Here is a 16,518-nt window from a genome sequence, read left to right on the forward strand (position 1 = left end):
ATGGATGGCGGGTGATTTGGGTGGGTAGACTCGCGGATCTCGGAGACCTACATGCAACCATCAGACCTGAAAGCAGTAGGCCTAGATGCACGTGACAAGCCTGGAAAGTCGGTATATTTTTCTTGTTGTTTATTAATCTAACAGTCTAGAGGCTGAAACTGGAAGAGCTAGACTGCTAGTGGGTTTCACCTGATCATCCCGTGAGGAACAGTGTACTCTATCATGTACATATCTCTGTTCACTCAAGGAAAACTTTAAGGATGCGTATGCTTTAATAAATGGTAAAAAAATCTTAACGTATCTGAAATGCAACATCCTAGGGCTAGGGTCCTAGCTGAGTCATGAGTAAACACGTGTGTTGCCGTTTTCCAAACGAGAGTGTGTTGACTCAGGACCCTTGACGTAGTAAGCATGGAAATGCAATAGATTGTTGCTAAGTTAAGGGAATATAATTTTTTGATGATTTTTTAAATGAATTACAATAATTATGATTAAAGCCATATATGGCGTATGTACAATGAAAATTATTAGACTAAAATTATAAGAACTTATTATTTGTATCATTACTTTATATAAAGATAGAACTTTTCCCTAAATTACAAAATTTAAGTCAATTGCGTTATAAAGATATCACAATTTAATTTGGATTCTCGGAATTTTCTCCGACTTGGAAGAAAATACAAAAGATTTAAATAACACATTACAGAGAAGATAAAATCGTATTATTAGTTAAAACGAGGTGTTCTCCGTGTTCAGAATTGTATGAAAAGTTTTAATTTAGATGTATTAACTATATTTCTTTACTTAATTTTGTATTTTTCAAAAATATATTTTTTGATCAGTTACGCCATATATGGCTTTAAAGTGAAATGAATTTGATAAAACTGTTGATAGATAACTTGTACGAGTTTAAGGGTTGGAACCTTGTTCTGAAACATTGGGATCCTCCATTTCTGTTGCATTTGGTATCATGTCCTTGTCCATAATTAACTGGTGAAAGATCTGCTGATGGAGCTTATAGGTTTGTGTCCTCATAGACTCACAGAAAAGATTGACTTGCATTTAAAGGGATCAAGGAATGTGGTATACGGTAGTTTAGGCACAGGTGCCAGAACCGGGCAATGGGGCTAAGCCCCCCACTCTTTTTGCAAAGATAGACATAATATATAAGGCATTGAAAATTGGGGTTTACCTTATTTGTTGGTTTAGTCCCCCCACTTTTAATTTGCTTCCGACGCCTAATATGTTAGGCCTGGGTAGCCAGAGATAGCTCACACAGTTTGCCGAACGCTTGTTTTTAATAGGTTCAGGAGGTTCAGTGAAGGAATCCTCATCTTGTCTATTGTAATTCTTTTACACAACAAAATAAGGTTAAAGTGCCAATCTTAATTGTGGTGTGTCAGCTTGATAGATCAATGCTTGCTGTGCCAAGAGAGAGAACTCTCAATTGTTCCTAAAACTTGGATGGTAAAATGTGAAAAGCAGTATCTACAAAATCATGTGTGAGCTAGTGTCTGAGGTGTGGTTTTCAGAGTTTGACACTGTATTTGTTTTGTCACATGTATATAATTATGTATTATTTTATTTCAATGAAAAAAGAAAATATTGTAGACAGTCTTAATTGAAAGAAAAATGTTATAGTATGAAAAGTAAGATTCTTTTTTTTGTACATTATACCTGCAATTAATGAATATATTACTGTATTATTTCAGTATTTCCTTCCATTTTGTATCATGTGTCCTTCATTATCATCAGACAAAAGTACCAGTAAGTATAAAGTATATGCTTATATATATATATATGTGATAATAATTTAAATAAGATATGGAGAAATGTTTAATCTTGTAGAGAAAAATTGCACATTATCAATAAATAAAGCACTTTTACGCAGTTGGAAATATATCAAAACCAATATTCTAGAACATTAGATTGATGTCTAAAAATCAGTTCAGAAAATTTTGTTCATTTTGTGGGTATGTATAAACTGTGCACTGAAGTAACAATTCATGTTTATGAGATAAGTCAAACACATTTTTCAAAAATGGAGACTTGCATAATAAAAATTCCCATTGTTTCCCATTTAATTTTTGTGTAGGTATTAAGTGTAGCATAGTCAATGTAACCTTTATAAAAATGTTGAACAAACAGGGCAGTAGAAAACAACACATCATCAAAATCCATGGCCAGATACATGAATTCTCCCAGCTGTGCAGTTTTTGTTACAGGCCATCTGGTTTATTGTTTCACGTTATATTTAATTTGTATAAATTTCTATATTTACAAATTGTATGGACTACTGGAAATTCATAGATGACAATTTCAGCTCACCTGAGCTGCAGGTGCAGATATCATAATAGCATTACGGGGCCTAACTGTGGAGTGATTTATGTTAAAATTCTCATTAGTTTACTTTGCATGAGCTGTCATGTGAAAGCAATTCTGCCGTGAGTGCTATCTGTCCGTCTGTTTGTCTGTTGGTCCACCATCAGTTTCCGCTCATTTTCTTTGCTGAGGTTGCACATTTTGAATTTTTGGTATACAGATTTATCATAAAAGTATCTAGGTCAACTTCTGCTTCGGGTACAATTGGGTCATTTTTGTCAGAGTTATGCCCCTTGGACTTAGAAAAATTCCAATTATAAGGACCCGGACCACAATTAGCTTACATATAGACTTATATAGTAAAAACATGTGTTTTATTTTCTTTGTAACTTTTTTAAAAATCTTCATTTCCAAAATATCTTTGACCACATGATAGAGCAATATGTCAGATAAATATTCACATCCAGAAATAGGGGTGTTGAATGTGGAATTCCCTGGTTATTAATAAACTTCTGACGTCATGACCTCGGGATAGCTCTCGCTTGGCAAAAAAAGTGTAAACAAACCAAATGAATGCTCTTTTCAATTCATATTTCTAGGCATATTTTTTGCTTGAAATGCACCTTGCTGCATATCATTGTAAACTTAAGACACTCTACTTTTATTCTATACCCCAAAAGTATCTAAAACATGTGAGCTATTTTTATTTTTATCATTGAAAGGGAGGCATATGAATTTCCTACATGTGCTACGTTTTAGCCATTTGACCTTCACCCTTTAATTGTGGCCCGGATCCTATATGGGGGCATAAAATTCATTAAAAAATTTTAAGGCCATATTTGAAATCCTTAGATACTACTTAACTAATATACCAAGTTTGATTGAAATTGGTTGATATCTACATGTAAAATTACATATTGTGTATACTAAGGCAATACAGGAAAGAAAATGGCAAAAAATGGCAAGTATGAAATTTTAAAATTGAAATATGTAAAAACTGTTAGACAATAAAAGGAACTAATTATTACAAGTAAGTTGTTGATACCTCTTAAACACACACACACTCTTAAATATGTAAAATACAAGATTTTTAGATTTCTAGGTAATTTGATGATCTGTACCCTGCATTTTCATAAAATTTTCTTAAATTAAGAAATATAAAATCTATCATGAAAATCTGAGAGTGACAATAGGGGTAAACATTTAAAGTACATTTATTCATAAATCAAATGATGTATCACATTACTGATAACAGTGTACATAACATTCAAAATAAACTGATTTTTAAGCCCACCCCCATATCCTTTTTCCTGACTGTGAAGAGGGGCCATGTGCAGCTGATTGGCTAAGAGTCTTTGTATAGGTAATCTTAATACCCTATGGGAGTCTGTTTTGACAGGTGATTGTCAAAGGAATATATTGCAGTAAATACCACTAAAAAAGTGTCCAAATAAACATTGTCATAATTCAATCTTGCTTTCAAATCCACTCTTCACTACACATGAAAACAATGAAAGGTGACCGTAAAAGAAGAAAAAATCTTAATTTTGGATTTAAAAAAGGGAACACTCATTATATTAAGGCTCATCAGGCTACGTCAAACGCCGCAGGAGCTTCAAGTTCAGCGTCAAACATCCAGGGATCCCCAGAGACCGAGACAGCACATCCCCTTGCTGAAGGCCAGGAAAACATCTCAAGGACACCGATCCTTCGTCCCAGACCTGAGCCATGCCAGGAGCTAAAAAATGAAGAGACGTCTTATGAATTTGAGGGAAACCGCATTGTTGACATAACATTGGTCTTGGAAATGTTTAATGATGCAGCCAAATGCCACTTTGACCAGGCCAAGCACTGTAATTTTCCAGTGTGGGAATACTCAGGACAGAGGAAATGGGGGTTTGGATGGCAGAAGAGACTACTGTGTACGGTATGTAATTTTCAAACAAATTACTATAAATTATACACTGAAATTCCTACCTTTAACAAACCAGGCCCTAATCCTGCCAGTATCAACTGGAACTTTCAATTAGCCCTGCAGAACACCTCCATGGGGAATCGACGCAGTCGGGAAATGGTAGCTGCCTTGGACATTCCACCTCCTAACCGCAGTTCCATGCAAAGGGCCAGCAACCAGGTCAACACAGCCACTCTAGCCCTGAATAAAAAAGACATGGGTGAGAAGAGACAACTGGTTAAGGCCATCAACCAGGTCAAAGGTCAAGAACATCCAGAGGAACTGGACATTGCCATAGATGGACGCTACAACTCCATAACCTTCGGTAGCAGCAAAAAGCCAGGCTACAATGCATCACAAGCTTACGCCATTGCATGCGAGACCAACACAGACAAACAGTATATTATTGGCTCGGCAATGCAGAACAAACTTTGCTGGACTGGAACCTGGCTTCGAGGTAATGGTTATGATGTTCATTGTCCGGGGGGTCATGAAGACTGCACAGCTAATATTGAAATGTTCTCACCTCTTTCAGAGTACGAGATGGCTAAATCCATAGGCGAAGATCTGGCAGCGGACGGGTTCAAGGTGAAGCACGCCACAACAGACGGTGATGCCCGGTCAGCCCAGGGATTCCAAGATGCCATGCGAATTTTTCATCCAGACTGGCAAGTCACTCGACTGGCCGACCCAACCCATGTCAGCAGAGCCCAGTTCCGGCAGTGTCGCAGTGCCCACTTCAGCCCCGAGATGTTCCCCTGCAAAACAAGAAGGAGGTTAGACGACATGAGAAAAGTTTTTGCACAAGATGTAAAGGCCCGGTGCAGCTTAGTCTATAAGAAACTCATGGATACCTACACTGGAGACATCAACATCATCTGTAGTAAACTTCCTCTTGTCGTAGAAAGTACCATCCTCTGCTACTCAGGAGACTGTTCAAAATGTCGAAGGAATTCAGTGGTGTGTGAAGGTGGAGACAGACACAACTGGTGGAATCAGTCTTATATCCTCGCCCCGAACAAACTGACATCCCTGCACCTGAATGAAAATGACAAGCACTTGTTAAAAGTCATTCTTGAGATGCGACTTAGCCAAAGTGCCATTGAGGAAATGAAACTCAACACGTCAACTCAGAAATGTGAGGGTCTTAACAGAGCAGTCAGCGAAGTTTTACCTAAGCACACCAACTATTCAAGAAATGCTGAAGGAATCCTCTCAGCTGAGATTTTACGACAAAACAACAGTCCGGGACTAGCAACATCAATGAAAGCAGCAAAGATTACATTGCCACTGTCCGGCCACACACATCAGTACCTAAAAAGCATTGACCAGGAATATGCCTATCGCAGAGAATACAGAAAGAGAAAAGCAGTTAAAAGGCGAGAAATGCAGAGAAAAGCTACTCTAATAAAACAACATGCGGCGGCTAGAAAAGGAAAGACCAAACCCGGATGCACCTACAACAAAGGGCAACTTGATCCCAAACCCACCTACCTACAGTCCAAGGAACATAATCCAGAGGATCACACCTACTACCAGACATGAGTTGGCAAGACGAAGACAAAACGGCCCTTCTCAGGGCCAAACAAATTATTCGAAAAGATACCTACTATACAAAGTCGTATAAGAAACGTGTAAAAATTAACACCAGGCCACAACCCTAAAACTTCCACATAAATACATAAGACACATCATACACATACGCACACATGTACATACATACATCCATCCATACATACATACATACATACATACATACATACTTACTGATCAATATTTTTGTCAAAAACTACAAACTATACCCCCCCCCCATCTTCCTTGAAATGACAAACCCATCAACCCCCATTTCTATTTTAGTGAAAAGTACATATTTTTACACAACATAATTTCCACTTACCTGAAATTATAAACTCCAATACACAACCTCTGCCTGCATGTGCAATTATGAGTCGGGCAAAGCCTGAATCCCATTTCCACGTGCGGTTTCCTGCAAATAAATCCATGCACATGTTATTGTAAATATTGGCCCAATCACCACCTTCTTATTGCGCCTTATTTTGGGTGGGGGAAATCAATGGATAGCTTGTCTGTCATTTCCAATAAACACCTCGTCTTTCATCTATGACTTCAAAGGGACCCCTTATTAAGAATACACATGCAAATACACATTACAAAACAGTTTTTCTATTTTTAAAAAGGAACTATCTTCGTGGTCAATGGATGCACTAATGTGACCTCTTTCACCGACATATCAATTCCCCTGAAATATTGCATTCTGGGATGCATAATTTAAATATTTTTTCAATCACTCAAAAAATTTTAATTTTTATAAAAATTAATTTTAAAATATTTAAATATTTTTAAAAAAATTTTATGAAACTATTTCAAAATGCATAACCCACCTCCTGTCAAAATTTCATTGTCATATCTTTAAAAATAAATTCAGGGGAAACCCTCAAACACCCCATCATAAGGACCCGGACCACAATTAGCTTACATATAGACTTATATAGTAAAAACATGTGTTTTATTTTCTTTGTAACTTTTTTAAAAATCTTCATTTCCAAAATATCTTTGACCACATGATAGAGCAATATGTTAGATAAATATTCACATCCAGAAATAGGGGTGTTGAATGTGGAATTCCCTGGTTATTAATAAACTTCTGACGTCATGACCTCGGGATAGCTCTCGCTTGGCAAAAAAAGTGTAAACAAACCAAATGAATGCTCTTTTCAATTCATATTTCTAGGCATATTTTTTGCTTGAAATGCACCTTGCTGCATATCATTGTAAACTTAAGACACTCTACTTTTATTCTATACCCCAAAAGTATCTAAAACATGTGAGCTATTTTTATTTTTATCATTGAAAGGGAGGCATATGAATTTCCTACATGTGCTACGTTTTAGCCATTTGACCTTCACCCTTTAATTGTGGCCCGGATCCTATGGGGATGGGGGGGGGGATAAATGTTTTACAAACATCTCTTGTTCGCATTATTAGTTTGATGAACATAAGTTTACTTTGCATTTATTTAATGCAAATTAAACTCCAAGTGAACAGGGCATCACAATATATATTTCTATGTGTGAGTATACACAAAAATGACTTTCAAATCATTTTCACAGTTGGCTTAATTAGTAAACTGGAGAAAAACAACAAATAAAAATATTTTAGATTGTTGTTGCTATGAGGTGGGGCCACATTGAAAAGGCAGTCAGGATTACAGGAGGAAAATCTGATGAAGAACAGCAAGGAAAATTTTTAAGTGAATCTGGGAAGCAAGCAAATTAACCGATAGGCCTCTTGTTTTTCTTCTAAGAGTATTTGAACCTGGCAATTTTTCATTTATCTGTGCACCATCTGTTTTGAAGTAGACAGAACCATTACCATGCAATTTCCTTTGTATATTTTTTTAGTGAATCTAGGTGTAGTAAATATCTAGCCATCTTTTGGCACTTATGGCTTCCTGGAAACTGGGGGTGGCTGGAATTATATATTGTAGCGACAAGAATTTGCAGACAGAAACCTGTTTTTGCTACTGAAGCAATACCTGGTAAAATAAGAGGCCTTTACCACACGGTGTGCATGGCATCTTTGAACTAAAACACTCCATTGATCAGAGGAGAATTTATATATTCCAGGAATTACAAATGTATCTGTTATCTTCACTACATTATAGATGTAATTAGATGGTCCCATACATTAAAATGTCAGGAATGTTAATGAAAAACACAAGATGGTTACAAATTCAATTCTCATAAAAGTTATTTTTGTCAAAGAAAAGGCAGTTCAAAATACAAAATACATTATAAAGCTTTTTCGACAATTTTACATAAGTCTGACATGTAATGCTTGTTAATAATTTCTTTGGTGAAAAAGGTCCAAAAATATTTATATATCACTAGTCTTCTGGTTATATTTCTTTCATTGTAGAATCATCCAAAAGTATGAAAGGGATTGAGGATGTATCAGACATACAATCTTGCTTTTACATGTAGATTAACTGTGGATCAGTATCGATCAGCTGAATTGCTTTACATGTATGTGCACATTCTGACTTGTAAGAATGACCCAGTCTCAGTGGTATATCCATGTATGTAAATTCTGTAGACTTGACAGCTGATAAATTAGATATTGGGGTTAGGGACCCAGAGGGACGGCCAATGGCAATGTGTCCGTCAATCATCCTTAAAGAAAACGGTGGTGTCAGTGCATTAAAGTACTTTAGAATGGGTAAATTCTCACCAGGGATTCATCTTAAATGAGAAAAAATTTAACAGGGGAGGTAAACCAAAACCTGAAACTGGTCTTATAAGTAAACAAGTTAGGTTGTTGACCTCTGAAATTATAATTGATGTTTTGTTGGAGAAACTTAATGAAATTTGTTAAAGTCTGTCATATAAAAATATGTGTATAATTTAAAAAAGTTCTTAAATTTTTTTATCTATTTTAGCATACAGATTAAGAAGGATTTCCAGAGAGGTGTAAGTGTAAAACACGCAGGCCTTGAATAACTGATTGAAACATACTCATAGTGCTCAGAAAGATTCAAAGTGAATACCTGGGAAGCTGTAAAATCAGAATTGTGAGTATTTCATGTTAAATGAAAAATCATGAAAATGAATACTTAATTAAAAGTGAATCAGCAAGGTTTAGTATGCCTTAATTTTCATGACCAAATGTAACAAGGAGGGGGGGGGGATACTGATAAAATTTTAAAGTACATATTTATTGCATTATTATCACAGTAAAAAGAAACAACAAAATTGTAGGATATTCAAATCTTGATAATCTGTAAGTGGATGCAGATTTATTGATTAAAATCAAATATAGCTAGCTGACAATGCATTTCTGTCATTATTGTCTAGAAGGAATTTAGGCCAAAGATAAAGATATGCTTGTTTACTTTTACTTGCTAATAGAAGTAGGGTTGGTTAATGGTAGGAAGGAATTTGTTTTTAATTGTTTTTAAAAATTTTAGTACATAAAAGCATAAGTTTGAAAGACTTTTTGCTACACTCTTTGAGAGTGTAATCGTCAACGTCCCAGTGAAAATTTTGGTTGCAAGTCCATTCCCAAGACAGTGTAGGTCAGATTATGACAAGCATTTTGATCTGAAATCCTTGATTATTTCAATAAGAATAGATCAACAACACAGTATTGGCAGTCTTTGTCATGGCTTTACTTTAATAATACATGTTGAAATCAAGTTTGACAAACACTATATCAATCCACTATGTTATTGTATTATGTTATATATATGTCATTAAACTAAAATGTGTGAGCTACATCGACTTTGGTTAGTTATGATGTAAGATCAACACTCAATAAATTTATCAATCAGTCAATATTTCAGAAAATCAATACTTCAGTCAAACAGCACAAGAAGCAACATATATTCAATGAACATTTTCAATCAATGAGTTTTTCCATCAGTCAATATGACAATCAATCAGTACATCAATGTTTTCAATCACTCAATGTACCGTAAATCTGGAAATTTTTCCGTCGATTTATTTTTGCGAATTTGGGTAAAAAAGCTATTGATTAATTTTTACGCTTCAAAATTTTGCGAATTGTCACTGGCGCTAAAAATAAAAATCACTTAAGATTTTCATATCAGTTTATGTTCCAATTTAGTATGCACAGTTAGAATACCACCAATATACTCGCAACATGGCAAGATAGGGCTGGGCAAAAATATCGATATTTCGGTATATTGCAATACACTGACAAAAAATATCGTATTGCAATACGTTTTTGTAATACCGATATACCGGGAAAATGATATGACTCAGGAATTCTATCATTTAATATTAAGAAAAGTTGTCAGAAAGGTTTGTGATTAAGAAAAACATTAAGACAGAAGCTTTTGCATGGGTGTATTTCAGCATATAAGTTTAATTAAATAAACTTGATTATTTTCCCCTTTGGTTATTTCTCATAGTTATGTTCAATCTGCATGTAAATTGAAGTTAATATAATGAGAAAATGCCATTTTCATTACGTTGAAAATATTGCAATATATATCGCAATACAGTTATAAATATCGCAATATATCGCAATACAAAATTTCTGGCCAATACTCAGCCCTATGGCAAGAAATTGCAGAATCGCTTCGAAACAATTTTGAAGATAAAAATACAAAAGGATCTGCACTGAAAATAACTTCTAAATAATTATAACAAACCTTTTAGAGGTTGTTTATGCCTTTTAACCTAAAATATAATCCAAATAAAGACAAAAATATAGCTAATTTTCTCAACGTTTGTTTTTTTTTTCTCACCAAATAGGCCCTATTTACAAGCCGTGTTTACATTTGGAACTCTCTAGTAAAAGCACTGAGCTCGAGTTATCACCCGTGTTGATACATGGTTGGATAAAATAACTGGTCTCTCTTTCTTGGCAAAATTAAAAAGGGACAGACCGTCCCAGTGCTTATCAAACCATAGGACGATATTGCATGTAATGAGGGCAATTTACACGCACGGGTAATTAGCTTGGAGTTACAGTAGTATAAACAGGTTTCTTTTTAAAAATGACCAGCGCTTACTGATGCGTATTCACTGAGTTGAAAATAGACACCAACTTTCAGAAAAAAAATTCTTTACATGTTGATTTATTTTTAAGAAAAATATTTTTGCGAATGCATTGCACGCGCAAATTTGCTAAAAATTTATCTACAGTAAAAATTTCCAGATTTACGGTATTCCATCAATGTGTCAATTAAAATAAGCCCAATTATTGGCCACAGACCTGGAAGAAAACAGAATCAGTGGCACGCTTAAGCAAAATTCATCCTTGATTATCTAAAGTTTATCTCATCCCAACTGAGGTCATAATATTGAGGTTTGACTGTATTAAGCATTATTAAGTTATGTCATACTAATATAATGTTTGTTTTATGTCTCACATGAATGTCAGTCTTTTTTTTTGGCTATATTATATTGCTTCCATTGGTTGTTGGGACTTGTCCAAATGAAAACCATGCAGGAATGTTGAAAACATATAATTATAAGCTTGAAATCTGTCTAATACCAATAATGGAATGACTGAGAAAATTAAGAGCTAAATTAATTAGAATTGTACTGAAAATAGCAGAAGCATTATTGAGTTTAAAAATTAATTATTTCTAGTTCATGAATAAATGAAAATTAGTGATTAGGCACAAATCCAAGAAATTGGATAGTGTGTGGGTAGGGGGTTGGGTGCATGGTTATTTAGAATGTATACATGTATGTCAAGTTATCCTTGCATTTATCAGCAACTAGGTGGTCTCGATAAATAATGACAAGCAGCATAATTTGGCACTGCTAGACACATACTTGCCATTCATTTGTCTTGGTTTGACGTACATTTGAATTGTCATTCCATATTATATATTGATCCTGTTGCTTTGTATCGGATTTTTTGTTATTGTAAATCAAGATCATTACAATAAATGGTTGAGTAAGAAGCCTACAATCAACCAAATGCCAAATGCTTCTGGTAGAAAGCAACATTTATCATTCTATATTCAATTTCTGATTGTATGTATAACAAGCAGATGTAATGTCAGTTTAATATAATTTTTTTATTTGGTCAGTCTGAAATATTAGAAAACTCTCTAAGTGAAGTAAAAAGTATGTATCATAGTAAACTCTCAATTCTTGGTTAATAACCCCAGAATATACATGTACTTCATAATTAAAATGTAGATGTACCTAATAAAAATTAACGGTCCTACTTCATACCAAAAAACATTTCAATCAGGTAGCAATTATTTGAATTTTCAACCAAATCATTCTTAACATCTCTCCTGTGCAGTTTATTTGTGGTGTCTGCAATGCTTATAAATTTCACGTACAGTACTTCACAATACTACAGTACTTATTTTAATTTGTTTAAAGATGTGTTTAGGTACTCAATTATTACTTTGCTTTCAAGTTTGATATGACAGATTTCATTTTTCATTCTGAAAGCATTTATCATACATTTGACATTTTGAAGGTTTATAAGGCCAGCATTTTTTTATTTTTAGGTTTACGAACATCAGAATGAAAAAGTCCCTTAGGAGGAGGAAATAAAAATAAAAATAAAATTATATTTTGGATACATTATCGACTTTTCTACATTAGTTTTTTCTTCTTTTTTTATGCTCTCCTAACAGGCTTCTTGCCACTGGACATATGATAGGGTTACAAAGGGGAAAGTACAACCTTTAATTGTTTATTTCATCATCTACCACTTGGGGGCAGTGATATAAATCTTTTGATGTTGGACAAAATACAGATTTTTTAAAAAAATCAGTTTTTTAAATCTCTTTTAATATATCTTCGTTTTTGTTTTTAATGTGTGTTAGGTAGAAATTATTCTAAAATATTAATATACTTGAGTCCTATAAAAGTAATAATTCCTTTCATAAAACGGACTTAAGTGTAAAATAATTTTTCTGGCTGCCATAAACGATACTACATGCCTGTATATATTTGTATATTCTTGTTTTTAAATAGTTGAAATATTTTATTTCTTTAGCCTATTGTTTATTTCTTCCTCAAATGGACTTAACTTCTCCCATAATTTTATTCATTACATCTAATGCATAAGCGACCCTTTTCTGAAGAATGATGCTAAGATTGTAAGCTATGACAGACACCTAAACAATGTCTCTGACAATAGCTACCATGGGCAGTTTTAAACCTGTGGGAGGAAAATAATTTACAATTACACTATTTACAGACAGTTACTTTTGAATACGGATACACAATTATCTCACCAACATGTCACTTTGCAACAAAGTCGTCAGCATTTTATTGCTCTCTGAACGGGTGAAACGTTTTGAATGGCACTCCTATCGATAAATATTTACATTAAACCAAGCTTTAGTGCTGCTATGGACTTGACACATATCTCCCTTCATTACCCGCCATGTTCGTTCAAAACCGGAAGTACGAGTTCGTAAATTTAAAATCTCGATCCCGACTCAAATTTGACATCGGAAAGAAAAAATTCTGTTTTTCTCAATTTTATTTTTTTTCTGAAAATTCAAAAACTTGAGCGGCGGGTTTGTAAACCTAAAAATAAAAAAATGCTGGCCTAAAGACTTTTAAATGGGATGAGACAATTGTGTTGAACTTCTGCTTCCTATAAATGAAAAATTTGATAAAAAGATGTGCTTGTTGCTGTGATAGTCCCCATATTACAATTAAGGTGTATGGGTATCAAAGTGATATTTTGGACTTCCCTGTCCCTCCAAGTAAAAGTGCATGGTGCACTTTATATAAAAAGGGGGTGGGGATATTTTATGCCTCTCATAAAGTGCATATTGGGTGTTCGTGAAGGACAGTTACATGTACATGTAGATGTCCTTTGACATCTACTCACTCATCTAGACAAAAGAAGAGATGCCAACTTTAATAGTCATCAGAGTGATATATTTCTTTTCGTGCATTGGACAATATATTGGAGGGGGTTGGCTAGTGGCATAGGCTCCCTTTTTGTAACCCCAAACTTAGTAGTAAAGATGATCGAGATCTAAGTAAGAAGATCTTTAACTTGAACATCTTCAGAGCTTCCAGGGGCTCTAAGACAGGGAGCCCCCAAATCCCTACCCTGTTGCCCCACCCCTCATCTTTGTCATTGACTAGCCTACTGATAAAATTAGAGTTTGATGATGTACTTATCTGTACTACCTTTTGATGAAGTAAATTTTCTTATTGCAGGTTTCATTTTAGTATACTACTACTTAAATTCCTAAACATATGCGTAAATATTTTACAGAAATAAAAGTTATTAATTAACTGAGTTTTGTCAACAGTCATTATATTTTTATGACAGTGGCATTTCAGACTTAATTTAGAAAGGGCTCTTCTAAATCCTTAATGTTCAAGGATAATCTTTTAGGGTATGACTGTTAATGATGAAGTGCTTATAAGTATGAATCAAGGGTAATTGTGTCTGTATTGAGGGTATAGAAATCAACTGATTGGAAAGCTTTTCATACATCTTAAGTGATTATCAGGGGAAATAAAGAGAGTGGTAGGAGCAATCAATGTTTTTAAGCATTATACAAAAGAAGGAAGTTTCTGTCCATATTTCTGATGAAAATCCCTTAGGAGGATGATGCAAAGGTGAGCAGGAATTTCATGACAATTTTTAGCTCACCTGAGCCGAAGGCTCAAGTGAGCTTTTCTGATCAAAATTTGTCCGTTGTCTGTCGTCGTTGTCGTTGTTGTCGTTGTCGTCGTAAACTTTTCACATTTTCATCTTCTTCTCAAGAACCACTGGGCCAATTTCAACCAAACTTGCTACAAAGTATCCTTGGGTAAAGGGGATTCAAGTTTGTTCAAATGAAGGGCCACACCCTTTTCCAAGGGGAGATAATTATGAATTTGAGAAAAATTAATGCCATTTTTAAAAAATCTTCTTCTCAAGAACAACTGGACCAGGAAAGATGAAACTCACATGGAATCATCCTCAGGTAGTGTAGATTCAAATTTGTTCATATCATGACCCCCAGGGGTAGGGTGGGGCCAAAATGGCCGATCAGAGTTTAACATAGGAAATATAGGAAAAATCTTTAAAAATCTTCTTTTCAAGAACCACAGGGCCAGGAAAGATGAAACTCATGTGGAATCATCCTCAGATAGTGTAGATTTAAGTTTGTTCAATTCATGACCCCTGGGGGTAGGGTGGGGCCAAAATGGCCGATCAAAGTGTTACATGGGAGTATATAGAAAAAATCTTTAAAAATCTTCTTATCAAGAACCACAGGGCCAGGAAAGATGAAACTCATGTGGAATCATCCTCATATAGTGTAGATTCAAGTTTGTTCAAATCATGACCCCCTAGGGTAGGGTGGGGCCAAAATGGCCGATCGAAGTTTTACCTAGGAGTATATAGGAAAAATCTTTTTAAAAATTCTTCTCTAGAACCATTGAGACAGGAAAAATGAAACTCATGTGAAATAATCCTCAGGTAGTGTAGATTTAATTTGTTCAAATCATGACCCCCGGGGGTAGGGTGGGGCCAAAATGACCGATCAAAGTTTTACATAGGAGTATATAGGAAAAATCTTTAAAAATCTTCTTCTCAAGAACCACAGGGCCAGGAAAGATGAAACTCATGTGGAATCATCCTCAGATAGTTTAGATTCAAGTTTGTTCAATTCATGACCCCCGGGGTTATGGTGGGGCCAAAATGGCTGATCAAAGTTTTACATAGGAGTATATAGGAAAAATCTTTAAAGATCTTCTTCTCAAGAACCACAGGGCCAGGAAAGATGAAACTCATGTGGAATCATCCTCATATAGTGTAGATTCAAGTTTGTTCAAATCATGACCCCCTGGGGTAGGATGGGGCCAAAATGGCCGATCAAAGTTTTACCTAGGAGTATATAGGAAAAATCTTTTTAAAAAATTCTTCTCTAGAACCATTGAGACAGGAAAAATGAAACTCATGTGAAATTATCCTCAGGTAGTGTAGATTTAAGTTTGTTCAAATCACGACCCCCGGGGTACGGTGGGGCCAAAATGGATGACCAAAAATTAATTCTCATAGGAATATATAGGGAAACCTTTTAAAATCTTCTTTTCAAGTACTTCAAAGCCATGATTAGTAATATTTATGTAGAATTATCCTCAGGTAATGTAGATACTAGAAGGTCCAAATCATGTTGTGTGCTTTTTCCTAGCTGATGTGCTCAGGTGAGCGCTGTGGCCCCTGGGCCTCTTGTTTTTATCATATTTCCCACTTCTATATTAGTCAATAGTTGGGAGATTGTTAAATAAATAAGATAAAATTAAATTGAGAGATGCAGAAATTTTAAAAAGTACATGTATATACTACTATCAGTACTACTTTATACTTAATGTACTCAGAAATTTTTTTTTCAAACGTAAGAGGACCTCAACTCTTCAAGATTTCTTTTTCAAATAGAGAATAGCTGAACTGTATACTCTGAAGTTGCAAAACAGGTAAATAACTGAGACCCAGGAAAATAGGCTGTAGAATATTTGAGTATATATCTATATATATATAGTTTGTAAATCGGGCTTCTTGAAGACTGAAATAGATGATGAGAAAGTATATAATGGCATTAGAAATGTGAACTTGTTCTTCTTGGTAGAGAGCTGGAAGTCTATTGAACACTTCAGAAAGTTGACGCAAGAAGTCATTTTGATTTCAATAGGTAGATGATTATTAGGTCAATAAAGGATTGTCCAGGCAGTCAGTTATTTAAAGAGAAAAATTAATAG

The 16,518-nt window shown here is 34.8% G+C and overlaps 1 long non-coding RNA gene across 1 annotated transcript; it reads left to right on the forward strand.

The window, feature by feature from the left end:
* LOC134272510 (uncharacterized) lies at nt 1-8,316 on the forward strand. Its single transcript, XR_009993213.1, has 3 exons — nt 1-111; nt 1,713-1,767; nt 8,216-8,316. It is a non-coding gene; the product is annotated as an uncharacterized LOC134272510 (long non-coding RNA).
* The last annotated feature ends 8,202 nt before the right edge of the window (nt 8,317-16,518 follow it).

This window comes from Saccostrea cucullata, unplaced genomic scaffold (assembly GCF_032062105.1).
Source record: "Saccostrea cucullata isolate Sc308-1 unplaced genomic scaffold, CSIRO_AGI_Scuc_v1 ctg8853, whole genome shotgun sequence".
NCBI lineage: Eukaryota > Metazoa > Mollusca > Bivalvia > Ostreida > Ostreidae > Saccostrea > Saccostrea cuccullata.